Source organism: Eptatretus burgeri, chromosome 2 (assembly GCF_056783735.1).
Source record: "Eptatretus burgeri isolate ZD-2024b chromosome 2, Ebu_testis_v1, whole genome shotgun sequence".
Lineage (NCBI taxonomy): Eukaryota > Metazoa > Chordata > Myxini > Myxiniformes > Myxinidae > Eptatretus > Eptatretus burgeri.
In genome coordinates this window covers 125896604-125913580 of record NC_140962.1, presented here as the reverse complement: position 1 = coordinate 125913580, position 16977 = coordinate 125896604, and the positions used below count along the sequence as shown (strand labels likewise).

Below are 16977 nucleotides of genomic sequence, written 5' to 3'. Positions count from 1 at the left end.
TGTTGTACTGGAGCCTGCATGTCTGATGATATTTTGCACCGTGTGCAACCATCGCAGCTTCAATGCCATGACCATCATCGAGTCTTTCCAGGTGAAATGATCCTGGAAGCTCTCCAAGTTCACTGAATTTGACCAAGTTCTCTGCGAATGAACTGTACCCACTACCAATGTCTTTTCTCTTTGATTGGTCAGGTTTGGTCAGTGTCTCCGTCTTGTCCTCTTGACATATAAGGCATAACTTCCAGTCAGTTGTGGTGAGGTGCTGTGATGTTGATGGTGAAGTTCGCTCAACATCAGCTAGTCAGAAGCTCTTGGACATGGTTGAACTGTCTTCTGAATCTGCAACGATACAATGATATAATGTTAACATTTTGTTATATATATAATAGAGGGGTTTCCTCCGCCATACTAATGGAGAGGAGGATAATTCCTCTATATCGTAGAGCATTTAGCTTGGCACACTTAGGGAATTAGTTTTGTGAGATAATGCCGGAATTAAATTTTCACCCATACCGGAGGCAAGAAGAGAAATAAAATCACGAGATTCTTCAGTTAAAAAATATTCCCAAATTTCTTGAATATTTACAAAACATTTGAATTCATAAATTCTTACAATATTTACACAGCCAAGATTTAAATATAAATCAATATAAACTCTTATTAGGTTGGACCCTACATTTTCCAGACATACCCCGTTCTTTTAATTACAGCCTTCGTGTTAAATTCAGAACATGTCAAAACTGTCAGTGTGGAATACACACTTCACTCAAAATACTACTTTATATAAAATATTTCTAATTTAAAGCCTTATTGTAAGAATTTCAGATAAACCCCAAAAAAGTAAGACCAGGTTGGCTATTAGACAACCTGCCTCTGTCGTGCCCACCAGACAAGTGGTTTTAGCCAGCACACATGTGTATCAGGTAAGCTTGTACTGAGTACATCATACCTGAACAACTCAATGAGGCAGAACACAGCAGTGCACACCAGGGTGACCCCTTCAGTGCATAAACCAATTAACCTGTCCACTGCAGGGCATATAGAAATGAAGTTATTTTCTGCATATAATAATAATATAAGTTCAGTTCTATATAACAATTTCTGTTATCACCACTACCACTACAACTACCGCTACTACAAGCTTTGTCTGGAATTTGGTGGACTAACAGACAAACAGACATACAGACAAGCTGGGATCAAGCATTACCTCCTTCCACCATTGAGTGTAGAGGTAAACATCATGGAAATTATATCATGCCCTAGATTTAATTCATGCTTACCCGTGTATTTGCTTCACTGGTTCACAAGGTCTTTTGCATATATGTAATTCAGACTCTTGTCTTCATTGCTGACCACACAATGTTGTTGAGCTGAGCCCAGATTGTATGTAATTAACTCATTTATGTGGAGTCACAAGGTGATTTAAACACAGCCACACACAAAGAACACAGTTGATGTGGGTCAACACACATGCAGCCTCTCTACTCTTTTATTCGGGTCAGGGCTTTGATTAAAGACATGTAGTGGAGTCATGTTTGTAAACATTGTTAAAGACATGCTACAGTGCATTGTTAAGGAAACAAGACAGATGAAAGCCTATACAAAAAATTTCTGTACTCCAGAAACACAAAAGATGGCTTAAAGGGTCTCGGAAAAGTGGATTATGCATGTTTGGTATTTATTGACAATATGAATGTAATGTTACATAAAATATGCATATGAAAAACACAAATGAATGGGTCACTTTGTTTCCTAATGGGATATGAATTTATGTTTTAGACTGCCAGTATATATGGGCTTGTCTGAGTTGTTACTAGTGATTTAGTATAGCTTTTTTTTAATATATTTACAGAACTAAGACATTCTTTTCAAAGTATTGTGTTGAATCCAATATTTGCCTAGATAATTTCCAAATAAAATTATATAACAGACTGTGATAAATAATATTAAGTTTAAAATGGTACCATTGGATTCCTTGCCCCCAAAAACATACATTTAGATACCACAATCAAGTCAATAGCTGCATTACGTCCAGAGATAATAGCAAATGTTGATTTCAAGTGGCGGCCATTTTGAAATCCAATATGGCGGACGTAAAGAGAGAATTTCAAGTGGCCCCATATCTGAAAATGTTCGCAACATATTAATGTACATTTGTGCCAAATTTGGTGCTTGTTTCACAAAATGCACAATTCTTTTGAATATTTGGGCTAAGCCGCCCCACGAGGGGACCTGCAGATGTGCCTTTTCGAGGTTTGATGTCAATCGGACGAGCGGTTCCCAAGTTACGGCCATTTTATTGCTTATTTTAGTGTTGAAAAGGTGTGTATATGGCAGCTGAAGTGTCGTTCCACCTTATCACCTTATCATGCCATTTTTTCTCAGAATAATGATAACAGCATATTAGTAATAATAATAATAGCACAATAATTGGCAGTACACAATAATAGCACAATAATTGAATGAAAAGAATAACGTGATACAATGATCAATGTCTGTCAACCAATAATGACCGATATATTGTCTGCCAACCAGACAGGACACGGTGCTATGACGTCACGAATGACGTCACAATGCTTCCTCTTCGGATTGAAACTTGCCAGGAATATTGCCGGGGCCCCACGGATGTGCCTTTTCGAGGTTTGATGTCAATCGGATGAGCGGTTCCCAAGTTACGGCCATTCATCTGTCGACCAATGACAAGACACGGTGCTATGACGTCACGAATGACGTCACAATTAATGTTTATATATTTATTTGTATTTATTTTATGTTTTTTGCACGATTGATGGTCCGATCTGATTGAAACTTGCCAGGAATATTGCTGGAGAGAGAGGGGGTGTCACAATTCTTCTTCGTTTGATATGACGTCACAATTGACGCTGGGGACCTGAGTATGTTTCCCAGGTGTTTCCCAAGTTATGGCCATTTATGATACGGTTGGTCCATCTAATTGAAAAAATGCCCCAATCCAGTCGTCGTTTACGAGAGCGAAGGAACGAAGCTGCACATACTGGCATGCCTCACCCACGAGAGAGGGTACTGGAACGAGAGAGGGGGAGAGAGGAGGGGGCGAGAGATGGGGGGGGTGAAATAATGCCCCAATCCAGTCGTCGTTTACGCACCTACGGGCCCGCACTAGTTTATTAGATTTTAAGAGAAGAGTACTAGGTTGGCTCGATCAAGAGGAAGTCGGCAACGAATGTCACGATTAACCAACACAAAGGAAACACCAGCTGCCTTCCAGTTGCATGAACGACAGTGCAGTAGGCCTAATGTCTCTTACGACAACTGAACTGAAAAAATAGAGAGCGTGATGTATTGCTATGTTGCGTCTGCATACATGGCAAGTTGAAGGTGACAATAAACGGTCTTTGTGTGCTGTTGCAACTGGTTTCCAGTTGTCGCCTGTGATGCGTGACGTCACATTTACTGCAAATAGCGTCGCCACAATAATGAGCAGTGTTGCCTGGTTTATAGAGACCAAGTGATGAATAAATGGTGATGAATGCTTGATGATGATCTTGATAAATCTTGACAATTACACTTTGAGAAATATCCGTTCATTCACAAGCATCAAACTGCATCCTGGTATCCTATTTCATGAAAAAAAAAATTGTTATTACGGTTAAAATTTGGAACGGTCATTTGTGGACACCCTGTACACGAATGAAAACAATCCGAATCGAATTGTACCATTCAATATACTCGAAAATACCAATAAATATCACAGTTAGAAGTCGAAGAGCGAATTGGAAAGCAAATATGTTTACCAATTCATTCGGGGTGACGACAAATGGCAGACAAGAGGAAGTGATGATGCGTACAGATGAGGATTGAAGGAATTGGTCGGTTGGGTAAAGCTCATGACGTCACTCAGCCAATAGAGTCAGATTAGAGTGGCACCTTGCATATCGGATAGAGATCGCTGAGGATCTGTCACTGTGTGTGAATCCATGCGAATGGAAGGTGAATCCATGCGAATCGTTTTTTTATCCTCATGTCAGAACAGCTGTACACCCGATGACACAATAGAGTTTGTAAAGTTAACCACTGGCACATCTGCAAAAAATCTTTGATATCCCAGTTCCAGAAAATTTGTGGGAACATTAACCAAAAGCATGGACCGTTTCTCTTTTCCTCTTGACGACACACATTTCGCTTTTGGGAAAACTGAACAGATAGAATACTCATTGCTATTCACAACACACAGACCACAGTGTAGCTATTGGACACCATCTTGGTTGACACTCGAAGTTGGGTGAAGGTGATTTCCATCAATGTATTTGTGTGTAATTCAGAACGAAAAATTATCGCATTTTTTCATCTTTTGTGTGATAGTTTTTCAAGAGTAAACTTATCAGAGTAACTATAACGCTTTCCTTTATCCTTTCCTTTTCACAATTGTGCCATGTGCAGCAGGTGGAAAAAGCAGATCGAAATTGGTTTTCGTTCCATGACTGAGATGCTACTTGAAATTTCGCATATGAATAGACAACTGTATGGCAGACCCTGGGTAAAAAGTTCTCCATGAGATCTCTTTTCAACATGGCGCTGTGGAGTGTTGAGGTTTGTGACCAGGGTCCAAAAAGCCACTTTTTGGCATTTCAGCCATTTTTAAGGACTAGTATCTGCAACCTCACTAATAGATGGGCTATTGTACTCAGTGAACTTGAAGACTGGACAACACTTTCAAAATTTAAAATAGTAAGGTTGTCCTTGCTTTATTAAAATAACTAGCAAATACAACCCATCGCTTTGCTGACAGTAATACGAAAGGGGGGAGTGAGAAAAAGAGGCGGGAAGAGGGAGAGAGGGGTGGGGGAGAGAGAGCAGGGAGAGTGAAGAGGTGGAGGGGAAAGGAGAGAGGAGGGAGGGGGAGCGAGAAGGTGTGGGGGAAGGGAAGACAGTGAGAGGTGAGAGGAAAGGAAGGCAGACGTGCGGTGGAGTGTTAAATTACGATTCATACTGTTTCATCAAAATGATTCTGCATAGAATAACAGCGAAGATGGAAACAAAATAATGTCTGAAATCAATTTTCTACTGATCATACTATAAGCACGGTCTGGGGACAAACTCCAGTCCGGACAAGTCTGGATAAAAACTCCCGTCCAGACATAAATACCACTCAGACGTGTCTAGAGACAAACACCGCCCAGATGCATCCAGAGATAAACACCGCCTGAATGTGTCCAGAGCTAAGCTGTCTGGACATAACCACTGCTTGGACATGTCCAGAGACAAACTCGCTTCCTGACATAAACACCGCCATGACGCATCCAGAGACAAACTCCCATCCAGACACATTGGGAGATAAATACCATTCGGACACGTCTGGAGACAAATCCCGCCTGGACACGGCTGGAGACAAACACCGCCCAGCCATAACCACCGTCTGGATACATCCAGAGAAGGAGAGAGAGAGAAAGAGAGAGAAAGAGAGAGAAAGAGAGAGAAAGAGAGAGAAAGAGCGGTGGGAGTAGGGGAGTCACCAGAATTAATATATTATGCTTTATGTTGAACACACACACGCACATTATTGCTTGACTGCTTGACCAATATCAGCAATTTTTCAGGAATTGGCACAGGTTGGAGTCAGTGTGATTACCCACTACAGTACGTAGAAGGGGGTGAGTGGGGAGGTGGGGGGGGGGAGAGAGGAGACCAAATACCTTGAGGAGCTTTCTCCAAAAAACAAGGTTGCATTTGTATAGACATTTCAGGGAGATGTGCAGAAACATTCATCTTTATAAACAGCTGTGTGTGATGGGTGGAAAAAAAACTTGGAATCAGCAGTTTAGAAAACACGTAAATACGGCAAACAGCTTGGAAATCGGGTGTTGTCAAATATATTTTCCTTTGAAACTCACAAAAAGAAACATATAACCTTTGTAAAGCACACCCGATAACCAAATGCTTTAAAAATAGGTGCAAGGAACAAAGGAAAACCTCATAAAACCTCCATAAGATATGGGATTGAACTTTGCCACCTCAGCACCCACAACAGGCATGGCATGTCTACACACCCGCTGAGAGCCCCTGCAGATACAAATCTACCCTTATGTACCACGTTCATGTGCACTATATACGTACCCTCTACCTTGTAGTGACTATCGACTGTACATCCCGATCGGGACACAAACTGTACCATCATCAACTGTGGGGAACTCGGTAAGTGGCTTAAGCACTGAAGCAAGCACTCTAATGGAATGCCTGGCTTGACAAGCGATTACCAATTGCCGTCGATAAAACTATTCACCCGGAAATACCCAAGCAATTTCCGAATTGGACAAATGATCACAGTCGGAATTGCTGCTGAGTTTAATTCTGGAGATTAAATTTTATAATCCAGGTTATTTTAAGAAATTATCAAGGCTATTGCAAGTGCAGAAATGAAATAAAGCCACGAACCACAAATGTGTATATATATATATATATATATATATATATATATATATATATATATATATATATATATATATATATATATATATATATATATATATATATATATATATATATATATATATATATATATATATATATATATATATATATATATATATATATCCTGGTGTTGGCGCAGTGGTTAGGGCAGCGGCTTGGGATCCAAAAGGTCCTGAGTTCAAGCCCCGATGGGCCACTGAATTAATACACCAAGGGGTTGACTCAGCCTGTCATCCTTCCGAGGTCGGCGAAATGAGTACCAGTATACTGGGCCGGTGTATACCCCGGTTAAAATAGGTGTACCATATCCCTGTGTCGTAAGAGGCGACCAGGGTTGCGTCAGGAAGGGCATCCGGCGTAAAACATGTGCCAAATCACTATGCGGATCATACGTATGATCCGCTGTGGCGACCCCTAACGGGAGCAGCCAAAGGAAGAAGAAGAAGATATATATACATATATGTACATATATATATATATACATATATATATATATATATATATAGATATATATATATATATATATATATATATATATATATATATATATATATATATATATATATATATATATATATATAGACATCCCATCACTTAACTGACGGGGGAGTGAAGGGGAGGGGATGGAGGAAGAAAGAGGGAGAGAGAGGGGGAGGGGAGGGAGAGAAGAGACACAGAGATGATGAAGGAGAGGGAGGAGAGGAAGGGGAGGAGAGAGGAGGGAGTGGAAGCGAGGAGTGGGTGAAGAAGAGGAAGCCAGGAAGGGGAGAAGAGTGAGGAAATGGGTGGAGGTGGGGGAGAGCGACGCCTCACAAAACGTTGCAATATACTGCGAGAGAGAGAGAGAGAGAGAGAGAGAGAGAGAGAGAGAGAGAGAGAGAGAGAGAGAGAGAGAGAGAGAGAGAGAGAGAGAGAGAGAGAGAGAGAGAGAGAGAGAGAGAGAGAGAGAGAGAGAGAGAGAGACAGAGAGAGAGAGAGAGAGAGAGAGAGAGACAGACAAGGACAGAGGTGTCGGAGAAGAGTGCTGCATTTTATTTGGAAGGGAATGTGAGGAGGGGACAGACAGAGAGAGAGTGAGTGGGGGTGGGAGGGGGGAGGGGAAGGAGGAGGAAAAAAATAGAGATAGGTGAGGGGTGGATGTGGCGTTGCAAAGAGAGTGATAGGTTATGCTTAATGACTGAACACAAATAAATAAAATAAAAATAAACCATATCTTGCCAAAAGGTGATCACGTGTGACTTCTTTAAGGTCACACTGAGATGAACAGAGCTGCTATCCACCAGGAGCGACTCCTTGAGGAATATCTGCCTATGAGAGATTCCGATGAGAATCATTCTACAGAGTAACCATGAAAAATATGCTTTTGCCTCATAACATCACCAATGACGTCATAATGTCTTGAGCTTGACATATCTAGAAATCACTCATCGAGGTGTTCAATTTGAGGTACTACACGATATGGTTCCTAAAACTTGAAAATTTGACCTTGGGGTCAAATATGTTTGACCTCAGGCGCTAACCATGAAGGTCAAGGCCAATCGCCACCAAAAATTAATCAGCTGAGTTCCAGACCATGAACTATATTCCCATGAAGTTTGAAGACGATCTGATCAAAATTACTCAAAAAATAAGGGTTTCGTCGACTCCCCTGATTTGCGACAAGTGACCTTGACCTTTGACCTTGACATTCAAAATTTTGTGCACTGAAAGGGAGCTCTATAGGCCTCTGATATGCGAAGTTACAAAAAAATTTCCAATGATAACTCTACTCTGCAGAATTTTTTATGCGTGATTACAGACAAACAAACAAACAAACAGACAAAAAAAACCATACATGCTGACTAACATATCTTGCAAAAACTTTGTTTTGGCAAGATAAAAAACCTCATGTCAGAACAGCTGAACACCCGATGACACAATAAAGTTTCTAATGTTAGCCACTGGCACATCTGATAAAAATCTTTGATATCCCGGTTCCAGAAAATTTGTGGGAACATTAACCAAAAGCATGGACTGAAAACATGGAAGTACCACTCACGTACGACCCAATGATCACATCGAGTGTGAACATTGAAAACAAAGCATTGCAAACAGATATCATACTAAGGTACACAAAAAGGAGAGAAGACGGCATTGCTCAGGGCCCTGTCACACCTTGACGTTTTAGCCAGCATATGGCAAGGTATCAAAATGTATGAAAAACGCTGGCGTATGCTGAACTATTGATGTTTTTTTTTCCAGTTTTTGACGTATTCATAACGAGTTGGACATATGCATAACGTATTAGTAACGCACACAGAACGTTTCGATAACATATAGATAACTTATATCAACGAATGCTGAGCGTGTTGTCGGCGTTCACAACCTATGCCCAACTATAGTCTAACTTATGCATAGCACACGGCAGCATATCGCCGATGATCACGTGGTGTCGCCTATTAGAAGGCTGCGGCTCGACGATCCAAATCATAACCGCACTAGACATCGAAGTGTCAAGCCGCTGTCACACCTTGACCTTTTAGCCAGCATATGTCGACGTATGAAAAATTTGCCGAATACGCTGGCACACGTCGAATACGTTATGGGTAAGTTTTGTATACGTTAAGAGCACGCTGAAGCACGCTGGCATATGTCGTAGTACGCCGAGTACGTCGACAAATTTTCAGCATGTTGAAAATCTTTCGACGTATGCCAGCATATGACACACGTTCCGCATATGCTGGCATAAGCACGTTAAGCAATCGTTGACACACGTCGACACACGTTACTTGTAAGTTACTCATAAGTCGAAACACGTCTCGGCTGAGTTTGAATCTCGACACAGCTTTCCACTGTCCCTCTGTTGTTTTGCATACAGGGCATTATATCAATTTGTCCGCCATCCATGGGAAGGGTATGAATCCAGAGGACTTGTCTGCTAGGAATGGTTGTTGATGGACAATAAAGTTCTCATGGTGTCTTTCAACAAAGAGTTTAAGAACTTGTGCCAGTACCCAGGCCTGGCACAAGGTGCTTACCTTAAGGGGCCACCACATTAGTGGTACTGTCGTGCTTCGAAAAAAATGATGCAAGCAGCATTTACAAACAACACATGCTCATAATACAAACTCATAAAACAGTGCTTTGGTAAAGGTAACTGACACCAGGTGAATCTGCACTTCATTAAAATAATACATAACTTGTCGATCTTTAATGCATCGAGGTCTGTGACCACACGATGTGATGAAATTGTTTTTTGTTTTTTTTACAAAATAATAAACGGTTATAGCATAGCATTGAAATGATGTTTTTGAGAATTATAAGTAATATGTTTTTTATATGACAAAAATTGAGTCTCCTCATTTCAGACATTCTTTCCTATATTTAATACCCTCACTTCCTTCTACACACCACAACACATGTAAATACACACTTGAGCACATGTTGAACGTCAATAATTTCTACACATTCATTTATCTCTGCCTCACAATAATTTATAATGCTACTTCACCGGCATTTATGATTCTCTTCCTGCTTTGGAGACCTGTAAAGCTTGTCAAAGAGTGATCTTGTGGTTTCTTATCCATTGATCAAAAGCTCATAAAGTGGAACTTGTATATAAATTACATGCTGTACAAAGACATGAGTGGACATCAGAAAATAATGATTCAATCAGGATTGTCAAGTGGTGAACCCAATTGTGAAGGTTGTGAATTATAAGGAGACTAGTGTACAAGCCCATCAAAAATGACAGGTTGGAATTATTTTATTTGAAATATTCAAGGAGACTGGAAGAAATGATGTTTCACAGAAAGAAGCGTTATTTAAAACACGACATGTACAAATGTGACGATATTTTCTCGATCTTCTGGCACGTTTAATTTCGACAGTACAGCCTCATGAGCATGCTAAAGTCTGAAGCCTCGGTCTAGTGTCAGGTGTGCTTTTTTTCTTCTTCTTTGTTTATTAGACATCCTACGTACATAAATGAACACTCGTTTTACTCTCCGCATGTTGCACAACATGTGCAGCGAATTTCACCACCATGCGCCTTGTATTATTATTATTTTAATGCTTCTGTACACCACCCTTGGGGCCGAGTTGGAAGTCACCGTCCACATTTCCAACAGTAGAGAGGTAATTAATCTTTTATGGAAAATGTTTTTCAAGTTTTTTATCCCGAAAAATATATGTTATTGAACACCCAGTCATGTTGAAAGATTGGCCTTTAAAACCCGTTTCAAATCGTCTTTATGAAGAGGGACAGAAAAAATACACAAATACACATTGTGTTTTATATCGGTAGATTAGTAGACGATGGACAGATTCATACATTATAATGTATTTATTTGAACCGGGGTTCTGAGCATCATGAATTATAATCATATTTTGCAAGAGTCTTTAAGTGCTTTTTCAGACGAAACCATAAAAATGTATAAATAACTGACAGTAACCATATAGCCTTAAATATGGTAAGCTTACACAAACCAACCCAATATTGCTTAAATATTCATTTTATATTTCAAGGAAAAGACACTCCATGCTCAACACTATGCGGTAATTCTTTATACATCTTTATGTTTAGCATGAAACACTTAAACACTTTTGCAAAATGTGATTGTGGTTTTAAAACACAAATTATGTCTGTTTTTGCCCTTACCTGAACAATTGTTTTCCTCACCAAGGATGTTGGAAGGGGAAAAAACATCTATTTATGATTGGTTATTTGTGCAAGCTTTTACAATCCATCATTGTTAATTCACACTGTCCTTTTAGTTGAAAGTCCCTGAAATGTCTTTGCATTGATACTTGCAAATATTTTTCAATTTTATTTCTTTCTTTTATCGCACCAACCAGCTTGCACCAATGTTTCCGTCCATGTTGCGTTATCTGCCTTTCCAGACATCCTACATTTCCTGCCCATTCTTCACAGGAAAGGCCTATGCTCTCGGATCGCCCCCCACCCACTTTTCCCACTGGTTCTCTCACTCTCGTCTTGTATCCACTCCCCACATTTATCTTGTCTTACTTTCTCATTCCCACTTGCTTTGCCATCCCTTCAGCAGCTGTTGGAATGGTTTTGGAATTAAGTACAAGGAATAAGAAAGTTGAAAACGGGTGAGTTTCTGAACAATTGTGTCTCTAAGCATTTCTGCTGGCCCTCTTTGCATCTCTATTTTTCTCTGTTTAAATTATTTGCCCACCTTGCTTTTACACATTCCTGTCAATACAGTATATGTCAATCCTTTTGTCTTTGGCCTTACTTTGATATGTTTTCTTTTGTTATTGTATCTTCCATTTTCCTTTTCATAATTTCTTCAATTCATGCCTTTCATAATTTAATTACTCACCATTTATTTGTCTATGTCCCTTAGCACATCTATTTCATATGTTTTTTTATTTTCCTTTCTGCCTGTCGATTTGTTGCTTGATAATCTCTGCATAACTTAGTGTACTTCTTTGTTTCTGTATCTATCTATGTCCGTTTATTTCATTATATTTGGTCAAGGCTATTACAAACTCCACAGTAGCACAAAGTTCCGATTATTGTCACATTGTTTTAACATCATGTGTCTGTGTCCCTGTATTTATCTCTCCAAATATTTCAGTCTCTCTCTCTCTCTCTCTCTCTCTCTCTCTCTCTCTCTCTCTCTCTCTCTCTCTCTCTCTCTCTCTCTCTCTCTCTCTCTCTCTCTCTCTCTCTCTCTCTCGTCCTTCCCCCATCTCTCTCCCTTTCTTCAATAATGCATGATTCACTATTAATTGTTCACCAAAGGTTATTACATGAGAAAAGTGCTAAGTATGAAATAATATTTTTGTTTCCAATACACTGGATTAGAAATAGAAATAATGAATAGCCTTCAATAGATTCATTTGTATCAAGTTGTATAATAATGACATAGATGTGTGAAAAAAACAACAACATTCAACGTTTTTATGCACTATCATGTTCTCCAAATATAATTTAGTTTTTTGCAAGAACCGAGATGAGGATAAGGTAGTACTGAAGATTAAAAATATTATTAGGGACTCCTAAAATAAATGAATAATACAATGGAAAGAAACTAGAAGGGCGCTCTTGAACGTCGCGACATCGCCAGATATGCCTCTGCCAACATTGTTACATCATTATATATACTTGTACCAAGTTTGATTTAAATCCCGAAATCCAGATTCAAAGTATTAAATAATTCTGACAGCCAGGCCATGCGTTTAACCAGGTTGACATTTAAAACATATTTCCCATGACTACGAGATAATAATTGTGACGTTTCATGTTACTTGATGAAGCAGTCCAAGAGAAATAATTTTTGAAAGATTTTTGTTCAATCTACCATGGCTGCCAGACCATGTGACCTATTAATTGTTTTTTTGAACACCCTGGTATGACGAAGGCTAAGGGAACATGTGTGTGAAGTTTCCCTTTGATCTATCAAGCCGTTCTGGGGAAGTAGATTTTAAAAATGTTTTTATGTTAAAAATCATAGCTGCCAAACCATGTTACCTATGACGTCATAGGTGGAGAACTTTTTGTTCCTCATTGATAGGCGATCATAGCTGTAAAGCTTTGCCTCGATCAGTTCAGCTATTTCAGAGAATAGGATTTTTGAAGGTTTTTATGCTTAAAAAAAAAATGTGACTAAGAACCATGTGACTGATGACATCATCAATTTTTCCCCCCATACAATTTAGCCTGAGATGACCCTCAAAAATTTTCATACTGAGCGGACAAAGCATTCCATGTACGCAATTATAACATCATAATGAAGCCACCTATGACATCAGAGGAAAATCACACTTATTTCCCATGGAGAGTACTTAACACGTGCCAAGTTTTATTTTTCCAAAGTAGTTTCGGAGGTACAGAGCTCCAAAGTTTTTCCTTTTTTCCAACATGGCTGCCACACCACGTGACCTATGATGTCATAATTATCATTAAAACAGTCTACATAAGTAGTCGCATCTCTGGTGAAAATTTCATGTCAATAAGATAAGCGGTTGCAGAGAAAACAGAGAAAATTAGCACGGACAGATGTACATGGACATAAAATTAGTATCCGTGGATGAATGACATGCCTGTGATACACCAGGATGATATTTTATAGCAGGGTTGAGAACTGAACCCAGGCTAGAGAGCTTAGAGGTAAGTGTGTGTATCTCGAGGGAAACCTACCAGCCCATGTTTGAAAAGCATTAAAAGTAACTATTTAAGTTGTCTATACATGTCAGAAGCTAAATCTCATATTACATCAAATTTGGATATTAGAATTGATGCATTTGGAATTTAACACAGTACCTCCAAAATCTAAATGTACCTAGTAATTTTACCTTTTGGGACTCATCAAACGAAATTAACCAAATCAACGTCAAGCTAAATTAACCAAAGCTTAATTTAAGTTTGTATAAACAAGAAATTTCGGCACATCAAAAACTTCATGCAATTTTATATCTTTTCTTTGTATACATAACTGTTGGTGTACATTGATCGAATGTTGATTAATGTCTTCACCCTACGTATTGTGTTTTGATATTCAATATGATGATATGGAATCATCATACTAAAATATGCAATTTGTTGTCTGTCTGTCTGTCTGTCTGTCTGCCTGTTGTTTTGACAATGATACATTCAGTCGTGACTTTTCCAATCTCAACCAAAGTTGATCGGACTAAGGGTCACATGATGGAGGTGGTAGTGACTTAATTTGCCCCCCCCCCCTCTTCAAGGGTTGTTCTGCCTTAGGCAAAGTCGTGTTAAGGTGTATATCTGTGTTAATGTCAGGAGTAGGGTATACGCACACCTTTGGGGTTTCCTTCCCTTTGGTGTACGGATGTTGTTCGTGGTGCCGATCCCAGCTTGTTCTCAAATGACTGCAATACAGGGTCATGAACGAACGTACAGGTCAGCTACCACTCGAATGGATTTTTGTCAGTTGGTGTCTGTGATTTCCGAGTGATGTTACAATGACCACATCAACAGCGTAATGTTTTTGAAACTTGTATTTCAAATAAAGAGCTATAAAGTCAAATGAGGAAGTTCACCATCACATGCAATGTCCAACTCCGATTCCCACGTCGAGTTGTTTCTGCCCAGTGTCTCTGTTCTGACGGCTCAGCTCACACAAGTTCACCCCGTCATTTGGCACTGCTTGACTCTGGCTCATTCATGGTGGTCTCAATTTAATGCTCCTCCAGGTTGATCGTACCCGGGATTCCGGTGAAGACATCCGCAAACTCCTGGAGTAACTCCTGGACTTCCTCACTGTGCCTTGCTGACAGATCCCAGCTGGTGTTGACATCCTCATGTGTTTCTCCATCAGCCCTTGGTCTCAATTCCAGGAGGTCTTCATTTTCCAAGACACATTCTTCATCACCATCCTGCTCTGGGTCGATGATCACCATACTGGCCACATCTGGCTGTAACATGATATCAGCTGATTTGTCAGTTCTCTCATGATACAACTTAAAAAGGTGGGCATGGTAAATTTTGGTCTTGCCTTTGACACAGATCTTGGAATCCATGTGGTTGACTACTTCCTGGACTTCACGTGGTCCTTGCCGTTGGAGCGTCTACTTGCTGTGCTCCATTGGTAGTAGCAATAAAACTTCGTCTCCAACCTTGAACTTTCTGTCTGGTTTTCTTATCATAAAAATGCTTCTGACTGCTTTGAGCTGTGTATAGATTCTCTTGCACCAATCAGCAAGTGTCCTCCAGTCAATTAGCAAGTCAAAGACATATTGGTAAGCATTATAAACCTCCTACGTGTTCTCTCCAGGTCACAGTTTCTTCAACAACTGCATGGGTCCTCTTACAGTTTGTCCGGTGAGGAGCTAAAATGGTGAGAACCCAGTACTTGCCTGAGACACCTCTCTGGAAGTGAATAGCACCGCCTGCAGATACCTGTCCCAATCACGTGGTCATTCTTGACACATCTTCCTCAGCATGCTCTTCAGAACTCCGTTGACCTGTTCACAAAGTCCATTGTACCGAGGGTTATATGGTGTCGTAAAGAGATGCTTCATCGCAATGAGTCGACGCACCTCGTTCATCAGGTCCAATGTAAATTGAGTACCTCGGTCACTAAGTACCACTTGTGGGAGTCCTACTGAGGAGAAGACTTTCAGCAGTGCTTCCACGACACTCTCTGTCTCAATCTTGGGGAGCGCAATTGCTTCAGGGTACCTAGTGACGTAGTCCACAATGGTCAATATGTACTGGTTGCCTTTATCAGACACTGGGGACAATGGTCCAATCAGGTCAATGGCCACTCTGTGAAAGGGCTCCTCTATCAACGGCATGGTTCTCAATGGTATCTTGGAAACCCTCCCTTTGGGGATGGTCCTCTGGCTGATGTTGTGGGACTTGCAGAATCTGCTGATGTCACCAGTTATCCCTGACCAATGGAAGTTGCTGGTTACTCTGTCAGTTGTCTTCTTTGCTCCAAGATGACCTCCAACAATTGATTTGTGTGCCAATTTAATCATGGCTTCCCGATACTTGATTGGAACGATGATTTGCTTCATCTCGGTCATGTCAGTTGTGGAGGTATGGTGTAAGACACCTTTGTGGACTTTGAGCCTGTACTTTTCTTCTCTCACATATGATGATTGCTGTTATCCTGCACTTCCTTCCACAACCTTTGAAGTGTCACATCCTCCTTCTGAGCTTGCTTAAGCTCTTGCATGGTCACCTGAGGAATGTCAGATTGTGACACCTTCAATGGTTTGATGTCGTTCTTGTTGCACTTGGTCTGTGGCCTGGTCATTGCTGATTGTGCCGGCTGTGGAATCCTGTTCACGAACCAACAATTTGGTTAATGCTTCAAAGCTACGTTCGCACTTTGCCATCAAAGTCCATTTTGTTAAACACCCTTTCAAACGTGCCACAAACTAAAACGCAGTTTCACCTTCATCAGGTTTAACCTCCGGCGATGTCCCTCCTTTGTAAGTTCATACCTCCTCAACAAGGCCACTTTCAAGTGATCAATCGTGAGCATTCTCCGAGGGCATACTGGTATACACCTGGAGTGCTACGCCTGTCAATAGGGGGCTGAGAATAACTGCCCAGTCCTCTCTGTTCCAAAGTTGACTCACTGTGAAGCATTCAAATCTCTCATGGTATGTGTCCAGGTCATCACGTTTCTCATCAAATGTGGGATGATTCGGCTTGTTTGTCATTACTCCTACCTCATCAGTGTCAGATTCAATCTCCAACTGTATTCTGGCCAATTCAATGTTCATTCGCATTTCCTCCTTCATACGTTCGACTTCCCGGGTGCGTTCACCATGCTCTGCCTTGTCTTTGTGTGCCTCACGCTCAACTTGTCTCTCCTCACGTTCACGAGCCTTCTCTTGTCTTGCAGCCACTTGTTGTTCTTTGACAAACGCTATTAGTGTCTCTCACTTCATTCCAAGCCACTCGCCTCACTCAATCCACTTGTCAAACTCCATGGCAGAAGGACACTCCCAGTGTCTCTGTTCTTGCTGCTCAACTCATGCGTGTTCACCTCATCCACCATAGCTGTTGAAGGATTGTCTTGTCGCGATGTCCTC

General features: G+C 40.5%; 1 protein-coding gene across 1 annotated transcript in view; it reads left to right on the top strand.

Annotated features, from left to right (window-relative positions):
* Positions 1–11389: 11389 nt before the first annotated feature.
* Positions 11390–16977, top strand: part of LOC147033017 (uncharacterized) — a 28271-nt gene continuing 22683 nt past the window's right edge. Inside the window, exon 1 of the mRNA XM_085871120.1 lies at positions 11390–11544. The gene's annotated coding sequence lies outside the window, so the exon portion shown is untranslated. The remainder of the gene's footprint in view (positions 11545–16977) is intronic.